This window comes from Saccopteryx leptura, chromosome 6, assembly GCF_036850995.1.
Source record: "Saccopteryx leptura isolate mSacLep1 chromosome 6, mSacLep1_pri_phased_curated, whole genome shotgun sequence".
Classification (NCBI taxonomy): domain Eukaryota; kingdom Metazoa; phylum Chordata; class Mammalia; order Chiroptera; family Emballonuridae; genus Saccopteryx; species Saccopteryx leptura.
The window spans coordinates 64,050,603-64,070,721 of NC_089508.1; the positions used below are offsets into that span (position 1 = coordinate 64,050,603).

The 20,119-nt window shown below is 42.2% G+C and overlaps 1 protein-coding gene across 2 annotated transcripts in view; it reads left to right on the forward strand.

Annotated features, from left to right (window-relative positions):
- Positions 1-292: 292 nt before the first annotated feature.
- CCPG1 (cell cycle progression 1) overlaps positions 293-20,119 on the forward strand; it is a 63,440-nt gene continuing 43,613 nt past the window's right edge. For both annotated transcript variants that reach the window (XM_066343062.1, XM_066343064.1), the window contains exon 1: positions 293-433. The gene's annotated coding sequence lies outside the window, so the exon portion shown is untranslated. The remainder of the gene's footprint in view (positions 434-20,119) is intronic.

The window sequence follows — 20,119 nt, forward strand, 5'->3', positions numbered from 1 at the left end:
CAGAAAAAAGAAGGTGAGACGTCGAAGGAATCAATATCCAGGGAGTCCTCTAGTGTGAAACCACGAATCCTTTGGATTGTAGCTGCCCGTCTCCATAGCAACCGGCCACGGCACCACTCCGCCTCTTCTGCGCCGGGTCCCGGATGTTGTGAGGCTCTCCGCCGCTGGTCCCAGCTTCCTGAGCCTCCCCTTGGCGAGCAGCGCTCCTCTTCGGGAGTCGTAGTTCTTCCTTCCGCCACCGCCTGACGTAAGGCGCGGGCGAGACTACGAGTCCCATCATGCGCTGCGGTGCCCCGCCGGCCGCCGCCTCCCGGCAGCGGACGCCTGCGAGCAGGTTGTTGTTTTTTTTGAGAGGCGTCACTGCGCTTGGAGCTGAAACTGTCGCCGCTGGGACACCCAGCGCAGTGGGGCTGAGGTGGCGCTACCCCTCCAGGTACGGCTCTGGGCGGGCTTGGACCCCAGGAAAGGAGTCGCGGCCACCTGTCGGGGCCCGGGCTGGCACCGGCGGCTGAGCCGCCTGGCGGAGGCACTCGTGCGGTCTCTTCTGAGGCAGGGGCTGACCGGACCGGAGTTCGACTCCTGGCGCCTGCGGCTGCACCAGGGGCCTCCGCACTCAAGGCCGCAGCACCCGCTGCCGGAGTGGGTTCCTTAGGCGTCCTGTCTGGTAGCCCTGACCCTCCGACCCCCATGTGCGGACCCCAGCGGTGCGCCAGAGGTGTGGGGGAACTGACGGCCCCGGGAACCCTTCTTCCTTTTCTGGGCTGGTATGGGGCACTTCTCGGTCCTGATGGTGAGAAACCCATATGGTAAGATGTTAAGTGCGTCACCCTGCCTGATTTTCAGCCGGCCCATCTCTTTTGGTGACGTTCGAGCCCCGTGATGCTAGGAATAGAAAGGTTAAGTATTAAATAATGCAGCTGAGGTTACTGGTCGCACGCCAGGCTGATAATGATCAAATTCCCTTCCATATCCTTGTCCCCCTGCACCGGCCCCTTTAAAGCGTCGGCCTTCCTAATTGATAAAGCCTCTGGAGCAGCTGTCCGTACAGTGCCTTGTATACGTAACTTGTTTCCCTTATTTAATGAATCCAACTCTTCCATTGGAAGCGTCAGTTTTAACGAACTCAGCCCATTAAGGTACTTTGTTGAGTGCGTGAAATTTGCACTGCCTCACTCTAGTTTTATTAGTGTCCCGGTGTTTTCTTGTAGCTACTATAGGTAACTGCTTTAGTACTTAGAATTTTAGGAGATTTGCGTCTTCGCGCAAGGTCACTCTCCTGGATAGTGCTTGAGGTGCCAGTATTAGCCCATCATATTTTTGGCTTAAGGTTTCAAACTTATTAGGTCCCGAATTTCTTGGTGATATTTGTCACACCATGCTAGTGTGAATGGTTTATTATTTCCTGAGCTCTGATCCTAAAAGGGGAGGGGTAGAGGAGGTGGGCGTATTATTTTAATGCATACTTTTTAACCTTTACCTAAGGATGGGATTTTAAGTAAAGAAGCTTTTAAAAATCGTTCTCAAGTATTTACAGTTATTCTCAAGTGTGTGAAATATTTTGAAATAAATAGATCAGAAAATAGTATAATTCTAATTTTGCAAGCTATGTAGAACTTTGAAGCAAGTGTATGTCTGTTTGAAATGTCCAGAGTAAGCAGCGTTAACCCTGTAGAGAATTTGTATGAGTGTATTCAAGCCAAACTGACAAAAGTTGATGGGAAGCAGAATCTCAACGCATTGAGAAAATACTCCAGAGAATGGCAGTTTTGCACCTTATTTTATACCTTATAATCAAAAGGAGGAAGGGGTAACTGGTTACATGAAATCCATTTGTAATTGATTAGGGAGTTGAGAGAAAGCAAAGTGGGGGAATCTTTGGGATCCGGTAAAAAGTAAAACGTCTAGACACATACTTCTTTTACATTTATGGGTATGTGATAGCAGTTAACAATGTGATAATAATAATAGTAAGAGGTTTTGTGGTCTCAGCTCTTGTGCAGTGAGGGGTTTGGGATAAAGGAAATTACCCTTACATTATAAAGGTATGTTATGTAGATGCAAAAAGACGACAGCCTCAGTTAAGGTAAAGATTGACATTTGTCAGGGAAGATACCAGCCTAGGACTTGACTGCCTGCTGTGACTCGCTTTTACTTAGAAAGTTTTAATTTCAGATCATCCTATGTGGATACTTGAGGTCTGAGTTTGTAGGGCCTGCCATGCATGTCTTCCCTGAGCTTGTCAGGTTTAGTATATGCCCCCTTTTTCGTCCACAGAAATAAGACTGAAATGATAATTATAGCTATAAAAGTGAAACTGCAAATAATTTTTTCTTTATACTTTTTGGTATCTCCTAAATTTTCTATTAAAAAAAAAAGGATATAGGCCTGACCTGTGGTGGTACAGTGGATAAAAGCATCAACCTAGAATGCTGAGGTCACCAGTTCAAAACCTCGGGCTTGCCTGGTCAAGGCACATATGGGAGTTGATGCTTCCTGCTCCACCCCCATAGCTCTCTCTCTCTCTCTTCTTTAAAATGAATGAATAACTAAATTAATTAAAAAGATATAGGTGCAGCAATTCCAGTGATAAAGACTTTAAATATTACTTAAGCAAGTAACAACAAAAAATGTAAGTGGTTGAAAGGGACAAGAATTCATTAGTTGGACAGGAAAGGTTAAAAATCCAGATGACAATAATTGTTAACGTTTGTATATCTCATCTCATTTTGACCTGTTTTCTTTTCACTTTGTACAGTAAAATCAAAGACCAAAGTGCTTAGTCTTTCAGATAAGGCAGTGAATCTTGATTATTCTTGTAAATAAGTCAGATGACAAAATATGAGGATATTAATCTGAAAATATATCCAGATCTGGATATAGCAGTCTTTTATTTATTATTTTGTGGTCACTTGACAGTGGAAGTAAAGAAGTTAAGCAATTATAAAAGATGGCATATAAAGCTTATATTCATTGAATCATTTTGAGTACTGTGTTTTATATTTCTAATATTTTGGTGTATGTTCATTTTTGTCTTATTTCCTATTGTGAATATATTGGCTGTAGATAAGTAAGTAGCATGTAATTTATCCCACATTTTGTTTTTTATCTTACAGAAAGGGTCATATTGTTCTTCTGTAGAAATAGTCTGTAGTTTTGTAATTATTGGTCCTGAAAAACTGGGGTTTACCTCTTTCCCAAGTGTCCATTAACTCTTAATAAAATTCCATTCTGAAGCTTTATTATTTTTTCAAGCTGTAGTATTCGTACTTTATTTTCTTGGGAGCTTTACTTCTTTCCCCAAATTTCAATTTCTTTTCAGTGTTTTCTACCTTTTAGTTTTGTATATTTTGTGTACTGTGTTGGCACAATATCTTATTAGCCATTTGGGTCCTTTCCTTTTACAGGGCATAAGAAGCATTCATAATTAACATGTTTGATTTATGAACTAATTCCACAGTATTGTTTTTGAGGTTGTGTAATTGCATTCTTATCCAAGTTAAATAACAATATTTAAAAATTAAGTGAGTATGAACTGCTAAGATCATAGAAGCAGCAGTTTCTGAACATGTAAAGAATGTGGACACAACAGCAAGGCCTGTAAGCCCAGGATGTTTTAAAACAGAAAATGCAGACTCATCTGACAGTGCAGAACTACTAGAGGCTGAATTGCTTTTGTGTTTGTGTGTGGTTAAAGGTAAGGATGTTGCCATATAGTAAGTGATAATTTATGTTTTCAAGACTTCCTGGCAGTTCTGCAATTTTGACTGGTTTAAAGACAGCTAAAATATATGAGTCATGTCACATTTCATGTCCCATGTATTGCACCAGATAAACATGAAAAAAAAATCTCTCAATTTGAGTTTCAAGATGAAATTCAGCTTGTAATCTTGGGAGGATTGCAGTTGATAAATTTTGGGATTATTTTTTTTTTTTTTTAAGAGCATTTAATGCGTGGAAACCTGTTTAACGGTTTGTAGGGTTTTCAGAAGAAAGTATTAAAAAATGAGTAAGGCGAGTTAAAGGTTTTTTTCTGTGTCATTATAGGAAGGCAAAAATCTAATTTTTCTTTAGTACTTGTCTATAAATCACTACCCTAAAACCTTTCTTCTGGTTTATATTGCCAGCATGATGGGATGTAAAAAAGAGCTTTGGATTGGTAGTCAGGATGTTTAATTATGTTGAGCAAATAATGTAATGTATGGTTCTCTGTTTCCGTTTGTTTTGTAAATAGTAGCCAAATTGCTTTACTTCTTGAGATTTATATGAAGGTTAATCAGATACAAAAATGCTATCACTTTGTAAGTGACTGTGACTCATGCAAAGTATTGTTGGCCTGCTTAAGTAATATTTACATAAAACATTATGCATTTGAAGTGTCATGACTCACTGTGATACATACTTTTTGTCTGGCAAGTTTGATGGAGAAAAGTCATATGGAATCTTCATTTGATATTTCTGGTAGAGGTTTTTGGCTTATTTTGATTGAAGGAACCTGACCCCTATCCTGACTATGACTTTGCACTCTGCTGCCATAAAGGTCCTGAAACTAGTGTGCGTTTATGGTTGGGCTTTTAATTTGGTTTTGGTTTGTTTTAGTCACACATCTAAAGTATAAGGAAGATCATCAGTCCATCTAACAGCAGAAAGTGGATGTTGTTTTAATGTTTTAAAATGGTACTTTAGGTTGATTTCATGAACAGGCCCTCTGAGAGAGATCCATTCTAAGTGTAAGTAAGCACTGGTCTTTCAGTCTAAGAAATATCAATAGTTTGGAGCTTAGACGCCTCCTTCTGGGGAGGTCAGCCTTGCCTCTTAAGGTTAGGTTGACATATTGTATACAAGTAAAAAAGTCTTTTAGAAACTTGTCAATAAATTTTGAGGAGTTTATGAGAGTAAATATAAGTAAATGAAAGGAAAAAGAAATATGTAATTTATCATGGGATGGTAAGAGTGCATGTTTGATTAGTTGATAATGCATATAACATCTTTACTAACATTTTAATCTAATATTACTACTAGAAAGTAACAATGAATATGTATTTAATTATATATTCTGTAATAAGATATACAGACTTTAGAAAACAGAAAACAATTGAATATATAAAATTCCTTTGTTCTCCATGTTTTCATCTTTTTTTCCCAAGTGAAAAGTTGAAGACAGTTGTGAAAAGCATGTTTAAAATAAACAAAATATATATTATATGATGAAAATGTGTTTTTTAACAAGGGAAAACATTATTTAAAACTTTGAGAGTAGATGAAAACAAAGAGCTAGAACCCAGGAGTGTTACTGATTTTACCTGTAACAGGGTGAAAAAGGCCCACTAGGGGCTTATGGTGCCCAAGGGAGGGCTGAATGGAGCTGAGTCAAGTTTAAATATCTGTTGGTTCTTTCAGCTTTTTCCCAAATTAACATATAACAATCCTGGAAAATCAGGATTTTTCTCAAATGAGACTTCTTGGTGAAAGGACTATTTCCATACTAACAGGTGTCTGAATTTTCCCATAGTATTTTGGATTCGTATTGTTTATTCACTTTATTTCAAACTTCTTTTTTTTTTTTTTTTTTCATTTTTCTGAAGCTGGAAACAGGGAGAGACAGTCAGACAGACTCCCGCATGCGCCCCACCGGGATCCACCCGGCACGCCCACCAGGGGGCGACGCTCTGCCCACCAGGGGGCGATGCTCTGCCCATCCTGGGCGTCGCCATGTTGCGACCAGAGCCACTCTAGCGCCTGGGGCAGAGGCCACAGAGCCATCCCCAGCGCCTGGGCCATCTTTGCTCCAATGGAGCCTCGGCTGCGGGAGGGGAAGAGAGAGACAGAGAGGAAAGCACGGCGGAGGGGTGGAGAAGCAAATGGGCGCTTCTCCTATGTGCCCTGGCCGGGAATCGAACCCGGGTCCTCCGCACGGTAGGCCAATATTTCAAACTTCTTATCAAAGGTGTGGCCTCTTTTAGATTGAGGGAAAAGGGATACTTTCACCTTCAAATATGGCAGAAGTTGCTTTTGTTTCCCAATTTGAAACAAAAATTGTTATGTCATGCAAGGAAACTTGTGAAGAAATTGTATATTGACTCACTTCTTGCAGAGTTTATTTTCTAGATTAAAAGTATGTATTGTATGTAAGAGTATTGCTGCCTCTTTCTGTGCATGGATAAAGTGAAATTACTACTCCTGTTCAAGATTTCTTTCCAGATGCCTGTCTTTAGTGATGCATTTCAATGTTTTAAATGGAATTGCACTCTATTAGAGCTAGAAGAGCCTGCTTAGGATAGCTAGGCTATCTTTGCATTTACTTATATGCTGGATATAACCAGGAAGCAGGACAACCATAGGACCCACAACTTTTTTTGTTTGTATTAATTTTGAGAGAGCTAGAGAGAGGGAGAAGCATCAACTCGTAGTTGCTTAACTTTAGTTCATTGATTGCTTCTCCTGTGTGCTTTGATTTGGGGAAAGGGGCAGCTCAAGCCAAACCAGTGGCCCCTTGCTCAAGCCAGCTACCTTGTGATCATGTTCCTGAGCCTGTGCTTAAGCCCACGAGTCCATGCTCAAGCCTGTGAAATAAGGTTTCAAACCTGGGACATCAGTATTGCAGGTCTACGCTCAATCCATTGTGCCACCACATGTTGTTGTAAAGTACCCAAACTTTAATTCCGTGGGTTTACGTAGAGACACTAAATCCAGATGAATTTTGAAGTTTTATTAAAGGAGGAGAGTTATTAAATATGCTGGCTGCATATAGCTTACATGGGGCAATCTGGGAGGCCCAAATCATGTGTCCCCAAAACATTCTAGGGGCTGGTTATATATACCCCTAATCACACACAGGCTGGGGAGAGCATGACATCATGGCATAAGCTTACAACCTTTATTTTCACTCACAGGTTTGGGGAAAAGGGTGAGGGGGATGGGACACAATTCATTAACAAATTTACAACATTTGTCTATAGGATTCATAAAAAACGTTTTTATACATTAAAACTTATAAGGTAACACAATAGTAAAAATGTCATTCTACATATTAAAAGATCTTCCTAAATTTTCTAGTGTTCATCTGCCATTCCTCTGTTTAGAGATATATACATCAACTACGTGCTTTCAGGAGGGGAGGGGTAGTTTCCATGGCGCCAGGGGATTATGCCTGTTAATAGCCCATCAATATAAGAAAAGGTTTATTTCAATCTTTCTCTTCCTGCACCTGGCTATTTACCTGCTTCCTTACAGGTGTAGTGGGAAGGACAGGAATTTAAATCTCCTTCCCCTTTTCATTTACAATACAATGCTATCGGCCATCCTGAGTTGGTGCTAATCTCACAAGTACAGAAATCACAGTTACAAAATCTCTCTGCACGCCTAGCCCAAATTAATAAAATGTTCTTTAAGCTTCCTAAAATATTAATATTAATTCTGTAGCTTTTTGGTACCTTACTACAGTGTCAGGCTAGGATCCATATCTTGATGTCATAAGCACTGAACTGTGGTTTTATCAAAGCCCCATTCTTTTCTCTACTGTCAGTTTCCCACTGATACCTCAGATAGTAAACATTTTAATGACGCCCTTAAGTCCTTTAACTTGTCTTGAAGAAACTGGTCATCTGGCAGAACCGGCAAAAGATTGGATTTGTATTGTTGCAGGAGAGCAAAACCTTGGAGAATTGACACTCAGATAACTTCTAAGAGGAAAAGAGAATTTATTAAACTGGCTTAGCATGGGTGGCTATAGCTCCAAAGACACGTGCTCCGGGAAATTAGATTTCTTACATCTTATATACCTTTTACAGAACATAAGTTCACAGTCATGGGTCTCCTGATACCTTTGTCGTCAATCACACGATTTCAGGATGGGAGGGGGCTTACAGGATGCCAGAGGATAATCATTTGTTAAATCGCCCATTAAGGAGGAAGAAAGGGGGAGAGGAAAGAGTTACTCAAATCTCCCTTCCCCTCATTCCTGGCTGTTTCACCTCCCTTCACCCAGGTGTGTGGAAGGAAGGGGGTCCAAGCCTCCTTCCTCCTTCTATTCAAAACCTTCTAAGTATGAAAACATTCATTTACATTATAACAGCCCTTCCTAAGCAAGAATATGATTGGCCTTTTTGAGATTTTATAAATTACACAAAAAATTATATTTTCAAATTCTCTCTGAACTCTTGGCCTAAATTATAAAATATTCTTGAAGCCTCTTATTTCAAGGGTGGGGGGTCTCCTTCCTCAGTATCAGTCATTTCCTGTACTTAAAATTGGATTTGTCTTTTCATTTTTAAAAATGTTTATTTTTACAAGCAAAATAGAGACAGAGTCATAGAGAGCAGGCTGACAGCTGTTGGGGGTGGGGGACTGAGGGTGGTGGTAGAAGGATTGAGCAAAAAAAAAATAAACTCATGGGCATGGAGGGATGGACAACAGTTGTGATGGGGAGAGAGAGGGAGAGGAGGGTATATATAATCAATCTGAAACCTGTATAATGTATAATTTTGTTAACCAGTGTCACCCCAATAACTTCAATAAAAAGGAAAAAAAGAACAGACCATTTGTTAATATAGCAGTTGGAGAGAGTGAGGACTATGGAGGAAAAGGGCTTTTTTTATTAGGAACTTCATTTTAAGAAATGGAAAAAAAATTTTTTTTTCCTGCTGATAAATGCTTGTTGAAAACTTATCAGACATGCCAGACCTGTGGTGGTGCAGTGGATAAAACATCAACCTGGAATGCTAAGATTGCCAGTTCAAAACCCTGGGCTTCTCCAGCCAAGGCACAGATGGGAGTTGATGCTTCCTGCTCTCTCTCTCTCTTTTTCTCTCTCTCCCTCGCCACTCTAAAATGAATAGTTTTTTTTTTTTTAATTTAGCAGACATATTAAATGTTATTTTAGTTTTTTTAGATTTCAAAGATACTATTTAAAATTTAATATATTGCTTGACCAGGCGGTGGCGCAGTGGATAGAGCATCGGACTGGGATGCAGAGGACCCAGGTTTGAGACCCTAAGGTCACCAGCTTGAGCACGGGCTCATCTGGTTTGAGCAAAAGCTCACCAGCTTGGACCCAAGGTTGCTGGCTCAAGCAAGGGGTTACTCAGTCTGCTGAAGGCCCACGGTCAAGGCACATATAAGAAAGCAATCAGTGAACAACTAAAGTGTTGCAACGTGCAACGAAGACTAATGATTGATGCTTCTTATCTTTCTGTCCCTGTCTATCCCTCTCTCTAACTATCTCTCTGTCTCTGTAAAAAAAATTAAATAAAACTTGCTTAAAATTTTTTTTAATTTAATATATTGTATATAGATTAACATAAATAGGATTTTATTATACATATTATTTTCTGACTTGCTTTTTTCACTCTATAAAATCTTCCTCTGTCAAGATAACGTTTATCTACTTTATTTTCTTAATGGCTGCATTAATTACAAATATTGTAATTTTTTTTTCTTTAAGTGAGAGGAGGGGATATAGACTCCCACATGTGCCTCCACTGGGATCCTCTTTGCAACCCCCATCTGGGGCCAATGCTCAAATCAACTGAGCAGTTTTTAGCACCTGAGGCTGACTTGCTTGGACCAACTGAGCTATGTTCAGCGCCTAGGCCCACACTCGAACCAGTTGAGCCATTGGCTGGTATTAAATTTATAAATTTAATAAATTCTCTCTTGATAGACATTTTACTCTCTAATTTTGTTATAAAAATTGTTCCAATAACCATTCTTATATATGTGTGTATATATTTTTATCCTCGTGTGACTTTCAGTCAGATGACTTTCTAGAAATAAAATGGAATTGGTAGGTCACAGGGTATCTACCTGTAAAATTTGGTAGTTATAACAAAATTACCCAGAGAATAATGAATAATAATCTATAATTCCAATGTTTACAGTGCCGGGTTTCTCATATCTTATTTAATCTACTAACCTGTTCAGTCTTTGCTTATCAGTTGGTTAGGTATTAGAATAACTTTTCTGTATATCTTTGGTAGTAAAGTTGAGCAGTTTCCTTACTAGAAGCCATTTTTATGTCCTCTATAAATTGACTACTTGTGTTCCTTGCTAAATTTCCTATTATATTTTTTAACCTTTTTAAAATTTGTTTACTAATGTACTTCAAATGCTTTGAAAACTCTGTCATATGTGTCACAGATTTTTTTCCAATATATCATCCAGATTTATTTAGAGTGACTTTGGCAAGCAAACAAATTTATGATTTTTATATAGTAAAAGCTTTTCCTTTATGATTTCTGGATTTTATGTAAAGCCTAGAAATAAAGATCATCTTTACCCCAGGATTATAACAAAATTTTTTTTTTTAGTCCTTTTGTGCTTTTTTTTGGTTTGTTTGAGAATGAGAGACAGGAAGGGAGGGAGATGAGAAGCATGAACTTGTAGTTATGGCACTTTAGTTGCTCGTTGGTTGCTTCTCATATGTGCCTTGACTGTGGGGCTCTAACTAAGCCAATGCCCTCTTCCTCAAGCCAGTGACCTTGGGCTTCAAGCCAGCAACCTCTGGGCTCAAGCCAGTGAGCCCCTCTGCTCAAACTGGATGAGTCTGTGCTCAAGCCAGCAGCCTTGGGGATTTGAACCTGGGATATCAGCATTCCAGGCTGACATTCTCTCCACTGTGTCACTACTGGCCAGGCTGTATTTTTTCATTATATATATTTAAATCTTTGAGCTATGGCCATGGCCAGTTGGCTCAGTGGTAGAGCGTCGGCCTGGCGTGCAGAAGTCCCGGGTTCGATTCCCGGCCAGGGCACACAGGAGAAGCGCCCATCTGCTTCTCCACCCCTCCCCCTCTCCTTCCTCTCTGTCTCTCTCTTCCCCTCCCTCAGCGAGGCTCCATTGGAGCAAGGATGGCCCCGGCGCTGGGGATGGCTCCTTGGCCTCTGCCCCAGGCGACAGAGCGACGCCCCCTGGTGGGCAGAGCTTCGCCCCCTGGTAGGCGTGCCGGGTAGATCCTGGTCGGGCGCATGTGGGAGTCTGTCTGACTGTCTATCCCCGTTTCCAGCTTCGGAAAAATACAAAAAAAAAAAAAAAAAATCTTTGAGCTATATTTTTACCAAGTGGCCTTGAAGTTTTATGAATCTTTATATTAATAATGCTGATCTTTCACAAGGCAAACAAGAAATGACATCAGTCTGAAAGTCTTTTGCTGCATCTCATTTATGAAGTTTAATGGAGGCTTTGGTTTCTGAGTGATGCAAACTTGGCAGAAAATTAATTTTTTTTCCTTTGGAAGGCAGGTGAAGGAGAACAGTGAAGTTGGTTTTTTGTTTTTGTTTTTGATTTTTTAACTCTAAAGCATTTTATGTGAAAGTGGCTCTTATCCTTCTGCTACACCATCCTTGTTTTGAGTGTGCAGATGGCAACCAGCACTTACTCTATATTTAAATCTTTGGTCCTCTTGGGATTTGGGGGCTGGGTGAAAAAGGGGAAGGGATTAAGCAAAGGAAAAAAATTCATAGACACAGATGACAGGATGGTGATTACCAGAGGGGAAGGAGGAGGTAGAAGAGGGTTAAGGGGAACAAATGGTGATGGAAGGAGACTTGGCCTGCGGTGATGAACACACAGTACAATATACACATGATGTATTGTAGAATTGTACACCTGCAACCTGTATAGACACCTGCAACCTGTATAGTGTTTTTTATTTTTAATTTTTTTTGTATTTTTCTGAAGCTGGAAACGGGGAGAGACAGTCAGACAGACTCCCGCATGCGCCCCACCGGGATCCACCCGGCACGCCCACCAGGGGCCACGCTCTGCCCACCAGGGGGCGATGCTCTGCCCCTCCAGGGCGTCGCTCTGCCACAACCAGAGCCACTCCAGCACCTTGGGCAGAGGCTAAGGAGCCATCCCCAGCGCCCGGGCCATCTTTGCTCCAATGGAGCCTTGGCTGCAGGAGGGGAAGAGAGAGACAGAGAGGAAGGGGGGGGGGTAGAGAAGCAAATGGGCGCTTCTCCTATGTGCCCTGGCTGGGAATCGAACCCGGGTCCCCCGCATACCAGGCCGACGCTCTACCGCTGAGCCAACCGGCCAGGGCTGTATAGTTTTATTATTCAATGTCACCCAGAACAGTCAATAAAAAATGTGTTATCCTTTGATGTTTGGAAAGCAGCTTAGTTTGGCCTTTGTTAGGTGAAAATATGTTGCAAGGGAAGCTTTTTGGCTGAGAGAGCCATGAACACCACATATTTTAAAATGTAATTTCGTGAGAGCCATACAACGAACCCTGTATGTGACATATTATCCAATAAAAATTTGGTGTTGTCCCGGAGGACAGCTGTGATTGGCTCCAGCCACCTGCAACCATGAACATGAGCAGTAGGAAATGAATGGATTGTAATACATGAGAATGTTTTATATATATAATTATATATATATATATATATTCTCCCCCCTCCCCCAGAGAGAGAGAGAGAGAGAGAGAGAGAGAGAGAGTCAGAGGGATAGATAGGGATAGACAGACGGGAATGGAGAAAGATGAGAAGCATCAATCATTAGTTTTTCGATGCGACACCTTAGTTCATTGATTGCTTTCTCATATGTGCCTTGATCACGGGCCTTCAGCAGACGGAGCAAGTAACCCCTGCTCGAGCCAGCGACCTTGGAAACTGGTGAACCTTGCTCAAACCAGATGAGCCCTATCTATGAGAATTCTCCTGATCCATCCCCAGTGTATTAAATGAAGGGTCAGTTTATCCTTGAAAAGAATTTTTTTTAAAGATTTTATTTATTCCTTTTAGAGAGAAGGGGGAGAGAGAGAAAATGGGGGAGGAGCAGGAAGCATCAACTGTTCTAAGACTTGTTTTACAAAGTACTGTATCATACTTTAAAAAGATATTAGCTTGTAAGAACATGTAATAAATAACTTCAAGATGCAATGAGTATTTAATTTTAAAGCTAGCCTTAACATTTTATTTAAAATGTTTTTTGTACTCGTTCAGTAGAAACTTATCTGGCCACTGGGTAAAGCTAGCAATACAACTACTGGCCCGCAATTTAAGATCAGATTATTTGGAAAAAAGGAAGCAATCCAGTGGAAAGTCTTTCCTCTTGCAGTTAACAAGATTAAAGACTCCTTATTTCCTGAAGGAGACGTTTTTTCACCATTTAACTTCAGAAGTATGTATATCAAAATACTTGAAATATGAATTTGTGCCAAATTATTAGTAAGTCTTAGATGTTTCTTTTTCCTGCATCACTCCCTATATATTTCATCCATGACCCAAATATCTATTAATAGGGAAATTAACTATAATAAATATAATAGTCTTTTATGTAGTAAAGTCACATTTGAATAATTTTAAAACATTAAAAAAATTTCTTAGCCTGACCTGTGGTGGCGCAGTGGATAACGCGTCGACCTGGAAATGCTGAGGTTGCCGGTTCGAAACCCTGGGCTTGCCTGCTCAAGGCACATATGGGAGTTGATGCTTCCAGCTCCTCCCCCCTTCTCTCTCTCTGTCTCTCTCTCTCCCTCTCTCTCTCCTCTCTAAAAATAAATAAAGAAAAAAAAAATCTTAAACGGTTAAGTGGAAAAAATAAGGTAGAAAACTTATTTACCCCAATGCTTAAATAATATGTTTGGAAGGACATTACAGGTGCATTTACATAAAATTTGCAGCAAACATAACTACTCTCATTATTGCCAAAGACTTACTTCACCTGTGTTTTTTGTTACCTTTGAACATGCTCTTCATTTTGTCTGAAATACCCTCCCTAATTTTATTTGCATGTTTTACTTCTGTTGTTCCTACTCATCTTGCATGTTGCCTAATTCTTGAAATCTATTTTGACCCTGAAAAATATTTATTAAAATAAGTGTTTATTAAAATTGTTTTAAACATCTTTAAAAATTAATTTTAGAGACAGGAGAAGAAGAGAGAAAGAAAGAAATGTTCCATTTATGCATTCATTTGTTGATTTTTTTTCTAAGAAGTGAAGCTTTTTTAAATTAAAAATATTTTTAATTGATTTTGAGAGAGAGAGGAGAGAGTGAGAAGCATCAGCTTGCAGTTGTTTCACCTTAGTTGTGCATTGGTTGCTTGTCCTATGTGCCTTGACTGGGGGGGAGGGGGCTTAAGCTGACTTAGCAACCCCTTGCACAAGCCAGTGACCTTGGGCTAAAGCCAGTGGTCTTGGGCTTAAAGCGAGTGACCTTTGTGCTCAGGCTGGCAACCTTGAGATCATGTTGATGATCTCACACTCAAGCTAGTGACCTTAGTGTTGTGCGTTGATGCTCTATTTACTGCACCACCACTAGTCAGGCTCTTCGGTTGCTTCTTGTATATGACCTGACTGGGGATTGAACCTGCAATCTTGGCTGTTGGGACAACATTCTAACCAATTATGCTACCCGGCCAGGACTAACTTTTTTACTGATTTTAGAGAAGAAGGGGAGGAGAGAAACATCGATTTGTTGTCCCACTTATTTATGCATTCATTGGCTGACTCTTGTATGTGCCCTGACCAGGGATCAAACCTGCATCCTTGGCAGATTAGGACAGTGTTCTAACCAACTGAGCTACCTGGCCAGGGAGAAATAAAAGGGTTTAAAACAGTGTCATATAGTTAGTACTCAGTAAATGTTTGTTAAATGAATGGATGAATTTATCTTGTGGCTAGAATGGCGGGAGCAATATAAAGATATTTAATGTGAACTAGGTAGTAATGAACATAGATAGGGGAGGAATTATCAAATGGGACCAAGTATGGAAATATTACTCTACACAAAATACATGTATACACTATGACAGTGATGGGCAATCTTTTGAGCTTGGTGTGTCAAAATTCGCCAAAAAACCGAGCATAACTCGGGTGCTGTGTCACTTCGAGGAAAAAAACCATAATTTCGTGATATTTATAGTTTAAATAACAAAAATGTATAATTGTAATATATAACTATTTAATAAACCAAAAACTAATTATTTAACTTACCTGTTTAGTGACTTTGTCAGTCGGTTTCTTTTGTTGGTCTTGATATTATTTAACTTGTGTGGGGTGCTGTGAACTAAGATAAGTGAGGGGGAGGGAGGATTCTTTAACCTGCCTATTAGTGACTTTTTTTTTTTTTTTTGTATTTTGTATTTTTCTGAAGCTGGAAATGGGGAGGCAGTCAAACTCCCGCATGCGCCCGACCGGTATCCACCGGGCACGCCCACCAAGGGGCGATGCTCTGCCCATCCGGGGCATCGCTCTGCTGCGACCAGAGCCACTCTAGCGCCTGAGGCAGAGGCCATGGAGCCATCCCCAGCGCCTGGGCCATCTCTGCTCCAATGGAGCCTTGGCTGTGGGAGGGGAAGAGAGAGAGAGGAAGGAGAGGGGGAGGTGTGGAGAAGCAGACGGGCGCTTCTCCTGTGTGCCCTGGCCGGAAATCGAACCCGGGACTCCTGGTATAGAGCACACCAGGCTGATGCTCTACCACTGAGCCAACCGGCCAGGGCCTATTAGTGACTTTTTTGTTGCCGAATTTCATTGGCTAAATCTTCAATTGAAGGTTGGTATTTTGAACACTTCAAGCCCAAGCAAGCGCTACTAACTTCATCTGTCAATCTGTTTCTTTTGTTGGTTTTGATATTTTTTAACGCTGAGAATAAGGTCTCACAAAAGTACGTAGAGGGAAAAATTGTGAGTAAAGCCATTGTTATATTTTCCAGGGTGCTAAAAGTGTCTGGTAATCGGTTCCAGGCACTCCAAATTTCCTGTTTGTAGTGGCATTCCTCTTGATTCTCCAAGTGGCACCTTTCCAGATTCTCAAGTTTTGACCTCAAGTCAACAAACACCTGGGCCCAGATACTGTCTTGAAATTCTGCAAGTTGCATCTTATGTAAATTAAGATGGCTGCCGCTATTTCTAATGGCGGGAAATGGCACCCATAGCACAGGCCCTCGCCACTCTCAGCCTCCCCCTCAGCCACGACACCCCAGAACAGTAGATTGGATGATGATTGCTGTGGTTACGTGGTTGCTTGTAATGGCGATCACAGGGCCCCCAGAGATGCGTCCCCTGACATTCCGCTGCTCCCTGCTCCGCTGGCTGTAAGTGAGGTCAAAGATACCCTAACGGCCTAACCAGAAGTCCCAGAACTAGACGCTCTTTGCCGGAGTTCTGTTGTTTTGGCCTACAGACCTTCGGCACAGAGTGTCTACACTAACCAAATGTTTTATCCTCGGCTACTGCACCTGACCGTGCAGGAGCTGAGGATGAAACGTCCTTCTCGGCATGCGGCCCCATACTTCTCTGGTATGCGGCCGCGTGTGTCATTGAAAATGGGTTTGCGTATCAGTGCTGACACATGTGTCATAGGTTCGCCATCACGGCACTATGAGGTTCTATAGTCTGTGTGTGTTGCAGTGTTTATTTCAGGTTTTTTGGGGTTTTTTTTTGAGAGAGAGGGAGAGAGATGAGATGCATTAAGTTGTAGTTGTGGCACCTTAGTTGTTCATTGATTGCTTTCTCATATGTGCCTTGACCAGGGGGCTCCAGTTGAAACAGTGACCCCTTGCTCAAGCCAGTGACCTTGAGCTTCAAGCCAGTGCCCTTTGGGTTCAAGCCTATGACCATGGAGACATGTCTATGATCCCACGCTCAAACTGGAGACCTTGGGGTTCGAACCTGGTTCCTCAATGTCCCAGGCCAACACTCTATCCGCTGTGCCACCAGGCTGTTTCAATACTAAAGTCAGTTTCACCTCTTATATTTCTTTCCACTTACCTCAGTTTTTTTTTTTTTTTTTTTTTAACAGAGACAGAGAGAGGGATAGGTAGAGACAGACGGACAGGAGCGGAGAGAGATGAGAAGCATCAATCATCAGTTTTTCGTTGTGACACCTTAGTTGTTCATTGATTGCTTTCTCATATGTGCCTTGACCGTGGGCCTTCAGCAGACTGAGTAACCCCTTGCTCAAGCCAGTGACCTTGGGTCCAAGCTGGTGAGCTTTGCTCAAACCAGATGAGCCCGCGCTCAAGCTGGCGACCTCGGGGTCTTAAACCTGGGTCTTCCGCATCCCAGTCCGACGCTCTATCCACTGCGCCACCTCCTGGTCAGGCTCCATTTCCCTCAGTTTTATCAAGATATAATTGTATTAGTTTATGGTGTACGAGAGGTTCTATATTCTTACTAAGGCTAGATATATGAGGGAAAACTCGTCAACTAAGTCTGTTCCTCAGGGTAAGCTCAGTTATTCTAACATTAAAACCAGAAAGAGCCTGACCTGTGGTGGCGCAGTGGATAAAGCGTCGACCTGGAAATGCTGAGGTCGCCGGTTCAAAACCCTGGCTTGCCTGGTCAAGGCACATATGGGAGTTGATGCTTCCTGCTCCTCCCCCTTCTCTCTCTTTCTCTCTCTCTCTCTCTCTCTCCCCCCTCTCTCCTCTCTAAAATGAATAAATAAATTTAAAACAAACAAACAAACAAACAAAAAAAAACCCAGAAAGAGCAAAATTTCTACTTACGGTCCTTCTAAAGAAGATGTTTGAAAATGTGTTGAAGTATGTGCTTATTAACACTTAAAGGGAGCAAGATAATGAGTTCAGTAGGGCTCTTTTTTTAATGACTTGTTAAATGTAAATTAGTGCCATCACAGCAAAGCAAAGTTTTATGTTGTGGGTAAGGGTAAGGCATGGGGCCATCTGTGCTACACAGCTAAAGACAGTAAAATGCCTTTGGCTGGATCGGAATTAGATTTTACTGTCTTTGTTGAGATCAGCCTCAGTAATATATCAGGAAGGCTGGCCAGAGAGACACAGAGTGTTATCATCTCTGACTGTTGGAAGTAAAGAGTGATACAGAGGCCAGCTTCAGCTGGAGATTTTGTTTTTAATAGGTTCTGTTAGGCTTTGGTAAGGTTTTAAAGCTGAGGAGTACAGTTATGGGAATCAGACCATAGGGGTAATGTGGCATTAGACATCATCAAATTTTCCTTCCTTGCTACTGGAGACCTTTTTTATTTTTTTTATTTTTTTTTATTTTTCTGAAGCTGGAAACGGGGATAGACAGTCAGACAGACTCCCGCATGCACCCGACCGGGATCCATCCGACCGGGATCCACCCCGGCACGCCCACCAGGGGGCGATGCTCTGCCCACCAGGGGGTGGTGCTCTGCCCCTTCAGGGCTTCGCTCCGTTGGGACCAGAGCCACTCCAGCACCCAGGGCAGAGGCCAAGGAGCCATCCCCAGTGCCCGGGCCATCCTTGCTCCAATGGAGCCTCGCTGCGGGAGGGGAAGAAAGAGATAGGAAGGAGAGGGGGAGGGGTGGAGAAGCAGATGGGCGCCTCTCCTGTGTGCCCTGGCCGGAAACCGAACCGGGACCTCCGCACGCCAGGCCGACGCTCTACCACTGAGCCAACCGGCCAGGGCTGGAGACCTTTTAATAGTAAGCTAAAGAGTGAGCAGCTACTCCCCACACCTTTGTGTGTGAAATTGTTAGATAATAATGGAGTTCTTTTTTTTTATTTTAGTGAGAGGGGAGAGAAGGAGAGGGAGGGAGAGAAAGAGAGAGAGAGAGAGAGGGAGAGAGAGAGAGAGAGAGAGAACACATACAGAGAAAGGAACAGGAAGCATCAACTCCCCATATGTTCCTTGACTAGGCAAGCCCAGAATTTTGAACTGGCAACTTCAGCATTCCAGGTCGACATTTTTCCACTGCGTCACCACAGGTCAGGCTGGAGTTCTTTTCTACTTCAACCCGTTGTGGTGGTTAGTGATTTTAATGTCTCTTGGTCCCTGTTGAAAATAGGCAGCATTAGCCCTGGCTGGATAGCTTGGTTCATTCGAGTGTCATTCTCATGTGCAAGAGTTGCTGGTTCAATCACCAGTCAGGGCAATTCTGAAACAGACTGAGGCTTCTCTTTCTTCCTCTTTCTAAAAGCAATCAATAAATTTAAAAAATTTTTAAAAAGTTGACTTAAAGGATGGTCTGAAAAAAAAATAGGCAGGATTTAAAAAGATTCATAATTATGTTAAGTTTAACAAGCAAGTTTAGGAATAGGGCTAGACTTAAAATTAGAGCTGGAACTTACTAATATATATTTTTTACTTTTAAAATTGATTTTAGGGAGAGGAACATCACTTTGTTGTTCCATTTATTTATTTTTAAGTGAGAGGAGGGGAGATAGATTCCTGCATACAACCCTTCCAGGATCTACTGGGCAACCCTGGTCTGGGGCTGATGCGCTGCCCATCTGGTGCCCAAGCTTGCAACCAAGCTATTTTTAGCGCCTGAGGCGGAGACTCCAAGGAGCCATCCTTGGTGCCCGGGGCCAAAATGCTTGAGTAAATCCAGCCATGGCTGCAGGAGGGGAAGAGAGAGCAAAAGAGAGAAGGGGGAGGGGAGGAGAAGCAGTTGGTCATTTCCCCTGTGTGCCCTGACCGGGAATTGAACCCGGGACATCCATACTCTGGGCTGACACTACCACTGAGCCAACTGGCCAGGGCTATTTATGCATTTATTGGTTGATTCTTGTTTGTGCCCTGACAGGGTATTAAACCCACAACTTTGGGGTATTGAGAGGACACTCTAAGCAGCTGAGTTACTTGACCAGGTCCTCATTAGTAATTATGATCCTTTAGTTCCTAATCATAGTAAATCAAATGTTTGCATGCTTTTACTGTAGATAAATAGAATGGTGAGATTAGAAATGAGAGATTAGGCCCTAGCCGGTTGGCTCAGCGGTAGAGCGTCGGCCTGGCGTGTGGGGGACCCGGGTTCGATTCCCGGCCAGGGCACATAGGAGAAGCGCCCATTTGCTTCTCCAACCCCCACCCGCCCTCCTTCCTCTCTGTCTCTCTCTTCCCCTCCCGCAGCCAAGGCTCCACTGGAGCAAGGATGGCCTGGGCACTGGGGATGGCTCCTTGGCCTCTGCCCCAGGTGCTAGAGTGGCTCTGGTCGCGGCAGAGCGACGCACCAGAGGGGCAGAGCATCGCCCCCTGGTGGGCAGAGCATCACCCCTGGTGGGCGTGCCGGGTGGATCCCGGTCGGGCGCATGCGGGAGTCTGTCTGACTGTCTCTCCCCGTTTCCAGCTTCAGAAAAATACAAAAAAAAAAAAAAAGGAAATAAATATATATTGTATGACTTTTTTCTGACTAGTAGGTTAATTAAATATTTTGCTGTTATAATGACAT